Source organism: Notamacropus eugenii, chromosome 3 (assembly GCF_028372415.1).
Source record: "Notamacropus eugenii isolate mMacEug1 chromosome 3, mMacEug1.pri_v2, whole genome shotgun sequence".
In the NCBI taxonomy this organism is placed as follows: domain Eukaryota; kingdom Metazoa; phylum Chordata; class Mammalia; order Diprotodontia; family Macropodidae; genus Notamacropus; species Notamacropus eugenii.
The window spans coordinates 324,155,004-324,171,498 of NC_092874.1; the positions used below are offsets into that span (position 1 = coordinate 324,155,004).

Here is a 16,495-nt window from a genome sequence, read left to right on the forward strand (position 1 = left end):
AAACAAGTAGCAAAGGACATATGTTAGTTGGAAAAGGAACGAACTGCTCCTCAGGTAGTAACTGAAGAGATAGCAAGGGGACAAGTACCATCCCAAATTAGGCAAATAGATTATATTGGACTCCTACTCCAAGACATATGATGCAAATTTATAGGCATTGGTGTTGACACCTACTCAAGTATACTAGTGGCTTGTCCCTATAAGAATGTAACCCAGAAAAACACCTATAAAACTCTAGATATCATATGTCTATATCATGGAAACCCAAAGCAGATTCAAAGTAACAGTTGGTCACATTTCAAAGGTAAGGAAATGAAGATATATTGCATATTGAACTACATAGAATAGATATATTATATTCCATATTATCTCCAAGCATCAGTTAAATGAAGAATGAATGGATTATTGAAATAACAGTTAAGGAAGTTAAGTTCTAATAACTCTTATCAACTTTTACGGAATGATGGAAAGATAATTTGTCCATTGCTTTATATAATTTAAATAATAGACCACTGATAGGAAGTACACCTCTAGCCAGAATGATGACCCGAAATGTGCAAAATAGAAAGCTACAAACACATAAGGTACCAAATGTTGAGAATTGAACTCTGAGTCCTGACATCCAAGCACTGTATCCAGGGACACCTGGTTTAGCAGGATATGATTTACATTGTTTAGAGGAATTTTGGTTGGATTGGGAAGAAGTAAGAAAAGTCTATACAGGAAAATGTATTAGAATGCCTAAGGACCTGTTTGGATTGATATTATCTAAATCAAAATTAGCAACTCATGCAATACATGTATTGGATGGAGTGATAGATTCTAATTATCAAGGAGAAACTATTGTGAGATTCCAAAATTTAGGTAATGAACCCATAACATTTTGTGAAAATGAGAAAATAGTTCAAGTAATTGTTAATCCTTGTCAACCAATAATGCTTGTGAAAACTGATCATCCTTCTGAAATGACTTGCAAAGGAAATGATGTATTTCATTCTACTGATAGAATAAAATTGGGAACTAAAATATGGGCAAAACGGAAGCCAGACAGCATTCCAAAAGCTGCAGAAATTATAGCACATGGGAAAGATAATACTGTAACTGTTGTTTATTCAGGATGATTACCAACTTGTACCCTTAACTCCTATATTCTACTTGAATGAGGCTATGAAAGTGAGTTCATAGACTCCAGAAGCATGACTGACCTTATATGTACCCTGTTTTTTGTTTTTTGTCTCCCTTGTTTCTTTTTGTCTTCTAAACTTGTTTGCTAGATACATTTCCTACAGGCTTAGTATCCTCCACATACAGATAGCTGATCATTTAAGCTAGATGTAACCCCCTAATCTTGCTGTGAAGTATCATCTCTGGACCTGATGTTGACCAACCTCTGGATACCACCTAAAGAACTAGGGCCTGGTGGAGGAGGGACAACTCCATGTCCAATCTCAACAGGAAGTAGTTATGGAAGAAGAGACCTGTGGCCCTTACCCCAAGATTTTGGGCCCCATCTATTGAGGGGGAAAGATGGGGTACTTGGGCTCCTGCACCACCCTGAAATATTGTTCATTTGGAGTGATTCCCATTATCGTGTTGTGGAGTTCTGTTGATACCAGTTGCCTAAGATATTGTTTTATATGCTTATTTTTTGTTGTCTGTCTTAAAATTGCTCCACCAACCTACATGATGAATATGAAAGATCTTACTGTGCAACGTTATAGCAATTTAAATAGCAAAGTCTTTCTCATTCATTAATAGACCCATGTGACCTACTTGAATCACCTGGAAGCCAAAGATCACATGTGATGGGAGGAGCTTACTGAGCAAGTGGGACAGGAAGGGTGAAGCAGAACAAGGAAGCATTGAGAGTTGTCAGTTGGAGGAGAGAAGATGCAGGCAGGAGCAGCAAGGCTTGTGAGTGTTTGTTTGTGAGAAGGCCCTGGCGGAGCAGGGGAGTTTTGAGAATGGTTTTGTCCCCAGCACTGTTAATTTGTATTGACTTATTGGCTACCATGATGGATTTAACTTTCTGGTTCTGGGAATATTTTTTTTCCTTCTTTCTCTTTTTGTATATACTTCATTTATTTTTCAGTTCTTAAAATTCACTTCCACAAGAATTTGAATTCAAAATTTTCTCCATATCTTTCTCACCCCCATCCCAGAACAGTATGCACCCTACATACCCTAGTCCAGTTTGTTCTGCCTTCTATTACCCACCCTTCTTCCATCCATCTTCCTCTCTATTTTCCCGTAGAGCAAAATAGATTTGTACATTCAATTGCCTATATAGTTTAATTACCAGTTGCATGCTAAAACAATTTTTAGCATTCATTCTTAAAGCTTTGAATTCCATATTCTCTCCCTCCTTACCCATCCACCCTTATTGATAAAACAAGCAATTCAATAAAGGTCATACATGTGTGACAATGCTAAGCATTTCCATAATATTTGTGTTGTAAAATACTAACCACATTTCCCTCTGTCCTATCCTACCTTCCATTTATTCCATTTTTTCCCTTGGCTTGTCCTCCCACAATAGCGTTTGCTTCTCATTATGACTTTCCTGAATTTGCTGTTTCTTTTATTATCTTCCCTCTCCTATCTCCTTCACCCATGACTTCCTGCAAGGTAGTATAGATTGTCATACTGAGTTGAGTGTGTGTTACTTGCACCTTAAGCCACATACCATGAGAGTAAGGCTCAATTGTTTACTTTCATCTTCCCTCTCTTCCCCTCCATTGTAGATGCTCTTTCTTCCCTCTGTTATGTGAGATCATTTGCTACATTCTACCTCTCCTTTTCTCTTACTCCTAGTATATTATATTCAAAGGAAAATTTATTTTTTTAGATATTCTCCCTTCATATTCAGCATGCCCTGTGCCCCCTTTCTATGTGTGTGTGTGTGTGTGTGTGTGTGTGTGTACACACACACACCTACATATTTATACACATTTATTTATACATATACATATATACACACATATGCACGCATACACATACACACATATACACATATACATACACACATGTACATATACATACCTAAACATATATAATATACATACACATACATACCCACACACACCTGCATAAACCTATTCCCACTAACTACCCTAAAACTGAAAAAGATCTGATAAGTTACAAATAACTTCTATCCATGCAGGAATGTAAACAATTCAACTTTAATGAGTTACTTAAGGCTTCTCTTTCCTGTTTACCTTTTCATGTTTCTTTTCATCTTGTATGTGAAAGTCAAATTTTCTATTCATCTCTGGTCTTTTCAACAAGAATACTTGGAAGTCCTCTAATTCATTGAAATTCCACATTTCCCTTGAAGTATGATACTCAGTTTTTCTGGGTAGTGGATTCTTGCTTTTAGTCCTATCTCCTCTGACCTCTGGAATATCATATTCCAAGCCCTTCAATCCCTTAGTGTAGAAGCTACTAAATCCTATGTTATCCTGATTGTATTTCCACAATACTTGAATTGTTTCTTTCTGGCTGCCTGTAATGTTTTCTCCTTTACCTGGGAACTGTGAAATTTGGTTAAAATATTTCTATGAGTTTTCCTTTTGAGATCTCTTTCAGGAGGCGAGTGGTGAATTCTTTCCATTTCTATTTCACACTCTGGCTCTAGAAAATCAGGATAGTTTTCTTTGATATATTCTTTTCTTTTAAACATATCTTTTTTTCCTTTATTTTATATTTTTTATATATCTTGCTAATTTATTTATTTTCAGTGTTATGCAATCACTGCCACATAACTTAGATTTTTTCCCCCTCCATCCCCTCTCCCTCCCTGAGATGGCATACAATTTTATATAGCTACTGCACATACATACCTACTAAATACATTTTCACCAGAGTCATGATGCATAGAAGAATTAAAATGGATGGGAGGAATCATATAACAAACTAAATTGTAATACTAAAGAAAGTGATCTCTTGCATTCTGTGATGAAATTCTTAATTCTTTCTCTGGATGTGGAAGGAATTTTGCCTTAAAATATAATTGAAAAATTTTTAGATCCTTGCATTGTAATGAAATTCTGAGTCTACCAGAAAAAGTCCTCCCACACTGTGGTTGTTCCTGTATAAGGTTCTCCTGGTTCTGCTCCTTTCACTCAGCATTACATCATATGAGTCTTTCCAGGCCTCTGTGAAGTCTTCCTGTTCATCCTTTTTTATGGCAGAATAGTATTCCATTACATTCATATATCACAATTTATTCAGCCATTCCTCAATTGATGGGCGCCCCCTTGATTTCCAGGTTTTGGCCACTACAAAGAGTGCTGCTATAAATATTTTTGTACATGTGGGACCCTTTCTATTTTTATGATCTCTTGGGGATACAGTCCTAGAAGCGGTATTGCTGAGTTAAAGGGTATGCATATTTTTGTAGCCCTTTGGGGATAGTTCCAAACTGCTCTCCAGAAAGTTTGGATGAGCTCACAACTCCACTAACAATGAATCAATGTTCCAACTCTCCCACATCTTCTCCAACATTTGCCATCTTCATATTCTGTCGTATTAGCCAATCTGATAGGTGTGAGATGGTATCTCAGAGTTGTTTTGATTTGCATCCCTCTAATCAATAGTGATTTAGAACATTTTTCCATATGACTGCCTGTTCATATTCTCCGACCATTTATCAATTGGGGAATGACTTGCATTCTTGTACATATGACTCAATTCTCTATATATTTTAGAAATGAGACCTTTGTCACAGAAACTAGTTGTAAAAATTCTTTCCCAGTTTTCTGCTTTCTTCCTAACCATGGTTTTATTGGATTTGAATGTGCAAAAAATGTTCAGCTTAATGTAATTAAAATTATCCATTTTGTACTTCAAAATGCTTTCTCTCTCTTGATTATTCAAAAATTCTTCCCTTCTCCATAAGCCTATTAAATACACTATTCCTTGCTCCACCAATTTGTTTATAGTATCAATCTTTATACCTTGATCATGTACTCATTTGGACTTTATTCTTCTGCACGGTGACAGGTATTGGTCAATGTCTGGTTTCCACCACACTGTTATCCCAGCAATTTTTCCTGAACAGTGAGTTCTTGTCCCAGAAGCTAGGGTCCTTGGGTTTATCAAACAGGAGAATGCTATGTTCATTCACTTCTCTGTCTTGAGTACCCAGCATATTCCACTGGTCTACCCTTCTGTTTCTTAGCCAGTTCTGGTTGGTTATGATAACTGCTGCTTTGTAATATGATTTGAGATTAGATAGAGCTAGGCCACCTTCCCTAGCATTTGTTTTCATTAGTTCCCTTGGTATTCTTGTTCTTTTGTTCTTCCAGATGAACTTTGATATAATTTTTTCCAAGTCTAGAAAATAATTATCTGAGAGTTTTACTGGCATGGCACTAAATAAGTAAATTAATGTATCTAGAACTGCTATTTTTATTATGTTTGCTCGGCCTACCCACAAGCAACTGATGTTTTTCCACTTATTTATATCTGACTTCATTTGGGTGAAAAAGACCTTGTAGTTGTATTTATATAGTCCCTTGATTTGTTTTGGCAGGTAGACTCCCAAATATTTTACACTGTCTATCCTAGCTTTAAATGAGATTTCTCTTTCTTTCTCTTGCTATTGGGATTTGTTATTAAGATACAGAAATACAGAAGACTTGTTTGGGTTTCTTTTGTAACCTGCAACTTGACCAAAGTTATTATTTCAGGTAGTTTTTAAATTGAAACTCTAGGATTCCCTAAGTATATCATGACATCATCTGCAAAGAGTGATAAGAGTTCCTTCTTTGCCTGTTCAAATTCCTTGAATTGCTTATCTTCTCTTATTGCTACAACTAAAATTTCTAGTACCAGATGGAATAATAGTGATGATAACAGTCATCCTTATTTCACCCCTGATCTTATTGGAAATGCATTTACCTTATCTCCATTGCATATTATGCTTGCTGAAGGTTTTGGGTAGACACTGCCTATTTTTTATGGAAGTTCCATTAATTCTTATGCTCTCCAGTATTTTCAGTAGGAATTGGTGTTGTATTTTGTCAAAAGCTTTTTCTGCATCTATTGAGATAATCATGTGGTTTCTGTTAGGTTTGATATCGATGTGATCAATAATGCTAATAATTTTCCTAATGTTGAACCAGCTGTGCATTCCTGGTATGAATCCTACTTGATGAAAAGGCATTATTTTAGTAATACCTTGTTGTATTGTTTGCTAAAATCGTATTTAAATTTTTTTTGTCTGTATTCATTAGACAAATTGGTTTATAATTTTCTTTCTCTGTTTTGACTCTTCCTGGTTTACATATCAGACCATATTTGTAACATAAAAAGAATTTGGGAGGACTCCCCCTTCCCCAATTTCCTCAAATAGTCTACAAACTGTTGGAATTAATCGTTCTTTTAATGTTTGATAGAATTCATTAGTCAATCCATCCAGCCCTGGAGATTTTTTTAAATAGGAGATTATTGATGTCTTGTTCAATTTCTTTTTCTGAGATGGGGTTATTTAAGTATTCAACTTCCTCTTCTGTTAATCTGGGTAATTTATATTTTTTATAAATAATCATCCATCTCATTTAGATTTTCGAATGTATGGTCATAAAATTGGACAAAGTAACTTCTAATTATTGATTTAATTTTCTCCTCATTGGAGGTGAGGTCACCCGTTTCGTTTTTGATATTGGTAATTTGTTTTTCTTCTTGTTTTTTTTTTTTAAATCAAATTGACCAAAGGTTTATCAATTTTGTTCTTTTTCCATAAAATCAACTCTTAGTTGTATTTATTAGTTTGATAGCTTTCTTAATTTCAATTTTATATCTCCTTTGGTTTCCAGTATTTCAGGTATAGTAATTACTTGGGGATTTTCAATTTTTTCTTTTTCTAGCTTTTAAGGCTGCATGCCCAATTTTTTTATCTCTTCTTTCTCTATTTGATTCATGTAAGCATTCAAAGATATAAAGCTTCCCCTAGGAAGTGCTTTAGCAGTGTCCTATGAGATTTGGTAGTTTGTCTCATTGTTGTCATTCTCTTTCATGAAATTGTTGATTGTTTCTATGATTTGTTGTTTAACTTACTCCTTTTTTAGGATTAGATTATTTAGTTTCAATTTAATTTTTGGTCTGTCTATCTATGGTCTTTTATTACATACAATGTTTATTGTATTATGATCTGAGAAGAATGCATTAACTATTTCTGCCTTTCTGCACTGGATTGTGAGGTTCTTATGATCTACTACATGGTCAATTTTTGTATATGTGCCAAGCACCACTGAGAATAAAGATATATTCTTTTCTATCCCCATTCACTTTTCTCCAGAGACCTATCATATTCACCTAATCCGGAATTTTATTCACCCCCTTAACTTATTTCTTCTTTATTTTAAAGGTTAGATTTATCGAGTTCAGAGAGGGAGAGTTTGAGGTCCCCCACTAGTATAGTTATGCTGTCTATTTTTCCTGTAACTCCCTTAACTTCTCCTCTCAGAATTTGGATACTATACCACTTGAGACATTTATGTTTAGTAATGATATTGCTTCATTGTCTATGGTGCCTTTTAGGAGGATACAGTTTCCTTCTTTATCTCTTTTGATTAGATCTATTTCTGCTTTTGCTTTGTCTGAGATTAGGACTTCTACCCCTGCTTTTCTTACATCAGCTGAAGCACAAGGTATTCTGTTCCAACCTTTTATCTTTATTCTGTGTGTATTATTGCATTTCACATGTGTTTCTTATGAACACCATATTGTTTGATTATGGCTTTAAATTCATTCTGCTATCTATTTCCATTTTATAGGAGAGTTCATCCTGTTCACATTCACAGTTATGATTACTCTCTCTGTCTTTTCCTCCATCCTCTTTCCCACCGTTTGTGCTTTTAATTCTCCCTTTCCCTCCACAACAGAGTTTTATTTTTTTGACCACCACCTAGTACAGTCTTCCCTTCATTCTTTCAACCTCCTTCTCTTTTACTCCACTTTTCCCTTACAACTTCTTCCCTCCCTTTTAGCCTCACCTTCCCTTTTGCCCCTTCCCCTCCTGATGTCTATAGAGCTAGTTAGATTTATATACTTAATTAAGTTTGTTTTTCCCTCCTTCAACAAAATCAGATAAGAGTACGTCTCAAACACCCCTTGTCTCCTTGCCTCTTTCCCTCTATTGTAATACAATTTTGTACTTTTTGCTGTGTTGTAATTTACCCTTATCTTGTTCCTCCTTTCACATCGACTGATACAATCCTTTCTCATGCTTAAACAACATTTTTATCATTACATCATTTATTGCACACCTGCTCCTTCTATCTGTGTATAACCCTTTTATATTCCATAATAGTATATAATTCTCAAGATTACCAAGTATCATCTTCCCTCATAGGAAGGCAATCAGTTTGCCCAAATTGAGTAACAACTTTTTATTTTCCCCTGTTTACTTTTTTATGCCTCTCCTGAGACCTGGGTTTGAAGATCAAATTTTCTACTGAGTTCTGACTTTTTTATTAGGAAGGTCTAGAAATACCTTATTTCATTGAATGTCCATCTCCTTGCCTGAAATGTTGTGCTGAACTTTAGTGGGTAATTGATCCTTCATTGTAGTGCCAGCATCTTTGCCCTATGGAACACCATATTCCAATTCCATCAATCCTTTAATGTAGAAGCTGCAAGGTCCTGTGTGATACTGACTGCAGCTCCTCAATATTTGAGTGGTTTCTTTTTGGTTGCCTCTAGTATTTCTTCTTCACTTGATAGTTCCGGAGTTTAGCAACAACATTTCTTGGTGTTTTTGGCATCTCTTTCAGGAGGTGAACAGTGGATTCTTTCCATGACTATTTTGCCCTCTGGATCTAGCACTTTTGGGCAGTTTTCCTTGATTATTTTTTGGTAGATATTGTCCAGGCACTTATTTTCATCATGGCTTTCTGGTAGGCAAATAATTATTTTTTTTATCTTTTTGCAAATTTCTGTTCATTTTCAAAACAATTAAATTTTGTGAAGTGTCCATATGAATTAAAGAGCACAGTTCCTTCAGTGTGATATTATACATATCCTACAAATGTGTTAAATACTTTTGAATGAAAATCTACTAACACTATCCAAATTTCTCTAGGTCCTTTATTTTAATAATATTGAATCATATCGTAATTTTTTCTTCTTTTGACCCCAAATGTTCACTTTATTTCATTACCCATGCTTGTGTATAGTTGAAGTTTCAGGTGATCTTGAAACCAAAATAACTTCTCAAACTGATAAAATAAGTCTGCATGATTTAAAATAATAAAATGTTGTTGTTCATTTGTTATAATCCTAAAAGTTGAGAGATACAATGGAAGTCAAAGGAAAAATAAATTGACTTTTCTTTAAAACGAAGTCCTTATATACAAGGTGTCCCAAAAGCTTTAATGACTTAAAATTATATTAACATTTTTGAGACCCCCCTGTATAGAGATGAAGAGATTAATCAGGTCCTAAAGAATAATTAAATAAGTAACTTCCCCTTATTCCCTCACTGTAAAGAGTAACTGTATAAAATTCACATTACAAACTTACATGGCAGGGAATACGTTTATTTTAATAGACAGCCAAAATATTAAGAGATGGAAAAAGATGAACAGAAAGAATATTTCTTATTCATTAAATTATTGCCATCAAATCACTTCTAAAACACTACAATAAATTTTTCTTTGACTACTCACAATGATCTCAATTATTTTTTATTGTGTTCTAGGACATAAGGGTAAATGTTTTCTTTACCTATTAAAGATCCCAATTAGACATAAATGAAGCTGTAGCAAAGTAAAACTCTATCAAATACTTTTAATAAATGATTGTGTTATTGAGGTATCTTAGTTTTCACATGAAATTTTAGTTTGTTCCACTATATAATTCATTTTTAAAATCCGAGGCATAGACTGGAAGTTCCAGCTAGTTTCACAATTACAACTGATTTAATCAAATATTCTTGCTTCAAAATTATTGACTGATTTTCATTACCTTTTAAAATTAGAACATGTGTGAACACTAAATAAACTGAAGAAAAAATGATGGACTGAAAATATATTGCTCCTTAGTAGCACATCAACTGATATACATACATAATTTTTAAGTTGATGTCAATCATTGCTGTACTTCTTAGCAATGAATATGAGCCTTAATGAGATTTTTCCAAAAATGCTTTGTAGCACCTCACACATTGCTTACCTACAGTCTCAAAGTCAGAATCATTTCCATAATACGGATCTTCAATAATAAGGTGTTTCTGTGGATCATAGCTTCCAAGAAGCTGAATTTTGGCTTTGCAGTTTTTAACTTGATTAACTTTTCTATTAAAATCTCTCAAATTGTTTTCATCCATACATCGTATATAATCAAAGGTCGGGAAAGCCTCGCAATATGATTCATGGCAACACCATGTTTCTACATGCAAGTCTGCCCTTGATAATCAGAAGAATTTCCTATCTTATATGTAGATGTTGCTGCACTATCTATCCTCCACTTCTCTGAAATATTTTGCTCAGCTACAAATTTTCTAAAAACTGTTTCTGCTATAGGTGAACAACAAATGTTACCCAGACACAGGAACAGCACAGACCTTGTCCCCTCTGAGGCAATTTTTAATTTCCTACTCTAGGCCAATAATTCCTAAATTTTCTCTCGTGGATCTATTTTCCAGGTCAATTGTTTTTCCAATTAGATATTTTACATTTTCTTCTATCTTTTCGTTCTTTAGATTTTGTTTTACTCTTTCTTGATGTCTTGTGGTTTCATTAGCTTCTACTTGCCCAATTCTAATTTTCATCAAATTGTTTTCTTCAGTGAACTTTTGCATCTCCTTTTCCATCTGTCCAATTATTTCTTTTAAAGAATTATTTTCTCCAGTTACTTTTTGTGCTTCCTTTTCCATTTGTTCAAGTTTCTTTTTTAAAGAGCTGTTCTCTTCATAGAATTCTTTTTTCATAATTTTCAAATCATTGGCCAGTTTCTCTTCTACTTCCTTCTTTAGCTGTTCCAGGAGAGCTCTTTTTGCCTGAAAGCAGTTCATAGTCCTTTCTGAAGTTTTAGATGGGAGTACAGTCTCAATCCTGACCTCTTTGACATTCATGTTTTGGTCCTTGTCCCCATAGAAAGATTCTGTGGTCTTTTCATTCCTCCTTTGCTTCTTACTCATGATGGTGAGGCTTTGTGTGTTGTGACCTCTAGTTCTTTCACTTAGAAGCCAAAGAATCTGGTGCTGAGCTGGCTGGTGTGAGAAAGCAAAGCTGTTTGGGTTTCTTGGATTAGCCCTGGAGGTAGCTTGTTACATGTTGGGGAGTGTTGGTCTGGTCATGGGACATCTCCTGAGCTGAGCGAGAGCAATGGCAAGCTCAGAGCTTGGTGATCCCAGTTGTCATAGCATCTTCCCATTTCCCCTGGAGTGTTAAGGCACACCTTAGATCCTGGTGTGAGACTCCACCCCCCTGGGGATCTGGCCCTCTGCCACAGTAAGAAGAATCCTCCTTAGCAATTTCCCTAGCCTCACGTGCTATTAGACTGTTTACCCTTTTCCTGATCCCACTGATCCAGAATTTTTCTGGGGAAATATTTTATGGTTCTTTCAAGGTCCACAAAGGGAGGGCAGAGAGTATTTAATGATCACTCTGCCATTTTGGTTTCAGAAGTTCAAGTAGGTGACTTACAGACATGTAATCTGTGGGCTGAAAGTCTCAGGAGTAGCTTCTGCAGATACCTGGGGCTCCATTTTCGATGCTCACTGCTCAACTCCACTGGACTCTCACCCTGAGCTGCTATCTTACCAGGTTGTCAGTTCCTCAGATTATCCCTGGGCTTTCTTGCTCAAGAGGCGCTGTGCTGTTTGCCGTGTGCTTGTGCACTCCTGTGGAACAGATTCTTCCTGTTGATCTTCCAATCTGTCCTGGGCTGTGAATCTGCCACAGCTTGTCTCCTATTGGATTCTGTACTTCCAAAATTTGGACAGATTCTCTTTTTGGACGTATCTGAAGGTGTTTGTCTAAGAGCTTCAGTGAGTAGTTGCTTTCACTCTGTCATCTTGGCTCCACCTCTGAAATTTTCGTGAAAGATGATGTCTAAGCTCTTTTATTAATCATGGTTTTCAGGCAGATCAATAATTTTTGTATTATCTCTCCATCTATTTTCCAGGTCAGTTGTTTTTTCAATGAGATATTTTGCACTGCTTTATATTTTGGTTTTGTTTTATAATTTTGTGGTTTCTCATAAAGCCATCTGATTCATTGTAATTTTTAAAGAATTATTTTCTTCAGTGAGCTTTTAAGCCTCCTTGTCCATTTGGCTGACTCTGCTTTTAAAAGCATTCTTTTCCTCATTTTGGACTTCTTTTGCCATTTGGTTTAGTATTTTTAAAGGTGTTATTTTCTTCAGCAATTTTTAGGTCTTGATTAGCAAGCTGTTGACTGTCTTTTCATGATTTTCTCACATCACTCTCTTTTCTCTTTCCAGTTTTTCTTATACCTCTCTTACTTGATCTTCAAAATCCCTTTTGAGCTCTTCCATGACCTCAGACCATCACATATATTTTTGGAGGTTTTAGATATAGAAACCTTGAATTTTATGTTTTCCTCTGCTGGTATTCCTTGTTCTTCCTCCTCTGAAAGGATGGAAGAACATACCTGTTCACCAAGAAAGTGACCTTATATAGTCTCATTTTTTCCCCTTTTCTTTGAAGGGGGGGGGGGCTTTTTCCCATCCAGTTACTTGACTTTTGAATTCTTTGTCAAGTGTAGGGTGTACACTACGGACCAGTTCTCAGTTTTCAGTTCCCCCAAGGAGGCACAATCCAGGCAGTGGAGTTTACTCTTCAACCGGCCTGTGCTCTGGTCTGGTATTTTATACCCACATTTGAGAGTAGGATTCCCGCTCTGGAGCCTCCACCAGTTCCACCTTGCCAGTGCTCCTCCTCCCTGAGGGCCGCCACTTAGAACTGAGCCCCAGATCAGCACTCAATTCCCTCAGGATCTTTAGGCCGAGGGTTCCTAAATTGAACACTTCTAGTGCAGTGGTTGCTGGCTCCCTGAGGCTAGATCTTTTCCTTTCTCACCCAAAGGGAAAAAGCTTTCTTACTCACCTTTGAAGCTATCTTTGACATTTGTGGGTTGAGAAATCTGGGAAATGCAGCTGCTACTACTGATTCTATGCCATGAAGCCTGCTCCAGTCCTGTCCCTGCTGTTTAGCATGGCTAAGGATGGGCTGCTCTCTGCTCTGAGCCTGGTGTGATAGACCTTTCCTCTCAGCCTTCCAGGCTGTCTTGGGCTGGAAATCTCTTTCACTCTGTCATTTTGTGGCTTCTCCTGTTCTAGAATTTGTTTAGAGACATTTTTATAGGTGTTTTATGGGTTATGAGGGTAGAGCTGGAGCAGGTCCATCTTTCTGCTCCACCATCTTGACTCTGCACCCCCCTCCCACATAACTGTTTTTCTTTTGCCTTCTGTATGGAAAGTCTTTTATACTTTGCAATTGAGAACTATGCCAGCATATTCATAGTCACCATCTGTGCTATGAATATTGCTGTGGTGACACACTTCTCTCTCCCTTTAGATTTGAGGCACTCTTATAATCACCCACTAGATTTCTATTGAAATAGTTGTCTCATTACAAAATTACATCACAAATGAAAAGAGTCGCCGAAGACTGTAGTTAATGAATGAATGGATATCAAGTCACCAATTACTTCATTTGATAGTTTTGCTGTTTCCTTCTTCATCCCAATATGTTATATTGAATTGCTGTGTAATTAAGATTTAAGAATGTTCATTGGAAAAAAATTCAAAATTTCTGTGTGAATGGAATAATTTCAACAATATGACATTCCTTTCTTTAGAGAACATCAGAACAGTCATTTAATAAATTTAAATTGTTAAAAACTGCCTGAAAGGATCTGAGTTCATCAGTAATTCTTTCCATTTTAAATAACGTAAGGAATTGCATTAAGCTAATGAGTAGCATAGATTTTATAAAATTTGAGCACAGCAATATTACACATGTCATTCTCGTCATGTTGCTGGACAAAAGAATTTTAGAAAATAAATTTGTGTTCTATATTATCCTTAACAATATAGACTTATTATGTCTTTCCCTCTTGTTAATAATGGACAATTATTTAGTAAAGTAGAATGAATCCTGATCTATACTCAGGAAGAATTAAGCTCAAATCTAAATTCAGACACTTATGAGCTCTATGATTCTCAGCAGGTTATTTAACCTCTGTATGTCTCAATTTCCTCATCAGTATAGTTGGAATAATACTCACTTCCTAGTGTTATGAAAATCAAATGGGATAATTTTTCTAAAGTTCTTTTGAAAATGTCAATTACTCTATAAATACTGATTTATTAATTTATATGAATAATTGTAACTTTTATGAATAACAATACATCACTTGAAAAACTTTGATTCTCTGGGCCTCATTTCTTAATTTAGTTAAGAGTAGATGATTTTAAAAGTGCTTTCTACTTATAAATATATGGTTCTATGAATTTTTAATTACTTTTTTCCATGAGACTTTCATGAGAATATTGTTTTTTAATGACTTCAGCTGTTTCTTATTTTCCCTAAAGATTAAATAAGCCAATTTTGACTCTAACATATGCAAAATTTCCCCATTTTTATTTGGCCGTTTGTTCTCTTCTTCCATGAATTTCAATGTTTCTTGTTTATTTATTTGTTTATTTTGCAGACAATAGCTGGTATTTGTTTGTTCCTTTAGTTTCCTTGTTAAGCTAGTATTTAAACAATAAAAACCAAACATATATTCACTAATTAATTGTTACCCCATAGTTGTTATTATTCTGAAAGTAAAAATCCCCAGAATCATCACATATTGGGCCATTTTCATTTCAAAATATGATAATTTGTGAGTATTAACCTATATGACCTCAAATTTCCTCATATGTAAATTACTCTGATTTCCCTTTTAACTTTCTTATTCAGTTTACTCAGGCTGGTATCAGTATAATTTGAATTATCTGAAAATTGAAGTAGAAGATAATTTTATTTTTGAAATTTAGTAAGGACAGGCTTAGTAAAGCCTGATTTTATATGCCCCCAAATAAGCCTAAGTATTCAGATAATTGCTTTAGCATTCCAGTTCTCCTTGACCATAAAACTATTTATGAGGTTAGAACAGTCTTATCCAAAACGAAAATTCAGTAACATTTTGGGTTGTGGTTAAAGAAAGATGTCCAATGGCCACCATGGTGACAAGCAAAGATCATTTTGTTCCCAGAATTTTAAGTAGACGGGAGGGGAAAGAAACTGTTGAAGAAATTGTTAGAAGACATAAAATGAAGAAACTAGTTGATAATAGAAATAATTATGTTTCTAAATATTTTAACAAATATTACATGATAAAATATGCACATAAATTACAGATACGGATATATAAAGAAATATATGTATACTTATAATTCTTTATATATTGTATTAAATCTCTATGTGCATATCCATATCCATTCATACATATGTACACATAAGTATATATGTTTATATATATAATATATATGTGTGTGTGTGTTTATATACATGCATGTATACACACACATATACAAGGACCTCCCTCTCATAGCATAGATGTAGTTGAAATCACACCTTGAATAATTCACATTTCCAGCACCACTGTGAGTAACAGAAACAAAACTGAATAAGAATAGTCTATTTCTCAGTTACCTAGTATATGTGTGAATTTATTGACATGTTTAGGATCACTGCTAGGAGTTGACCTCATTGCATATCTACTCCTATTTCTCAGACAGCAACATTAGGCAATTTATCACTTATACTGAGGAAACTCATATATAAGACACTAGGTTTTGCTTTGTTTTGTTTTTTTAATTCTGCCATTCTTCTTATTCATCTCAAGGTGGAAGGCAGTTGGAAAGGTAGTGACATATTTTGAATGACAGGGACATCAATATGCTGGAGATATTGACTTCTATAGCTCTTTTTCATTTTACCCTAATGGTGTGCCATATAAGCTGTCATGGTGCCTGTCTGATTTAAATGCACACGTTGGAAGCAAATTGGTTGAAGAACAATCTGGAAGAAATAAATACTTGAATTCATGTGAAGCTAGTGCATGGATAACCTCTGATTATTTAACTGAATGAAATTATGATGGTCCACTGACCCAAAAATTCAGAGAGTACTTTTGAAAGGACATTTTTGTTCTACATTTTAAAAGTCCTTTCTCAATCATACTATTTTAATTTGCACACCAAAGCATTTTTGCTCATGGCCTAAATGCATTACTTATTTCTCTCAAATATTGATTCTCCTAATTGTTCTTGAATTATGCAGGTAATAGTAACATTTGGAAATACATTCTTTCCTTTAAAATATAAACTAGTCCAGACTGAAGCCAGGATGGCAGAGGAGAAAGAGGGACATGCTATAGCTCTGTCCCAAAACCTCTCAAAAAAATCTGTAAAAAAATGACTCTGGACAAATTCTGGAGCAGCAGAAGCTGCAGAATAACAGGCTGAAGTA

The 16,495-nt window shown here is 35.1% G+C and overlaps 1 pseudogene; it reads right to left on the reverse strand.

Annotated features, from left to right (window-relative positions):
• Positions 1-10,129: 10,129 nt before the first annotated feature.
• LOC140532137 (low molecular weight phosphotyrosine protein phosphatase pseudogene) lies at positions 10,130-11,716 on the reverse strand (annotated as a pseudogene).
• Positions 11,717-16,495: the final 4,779 nt, after the last annotated feature.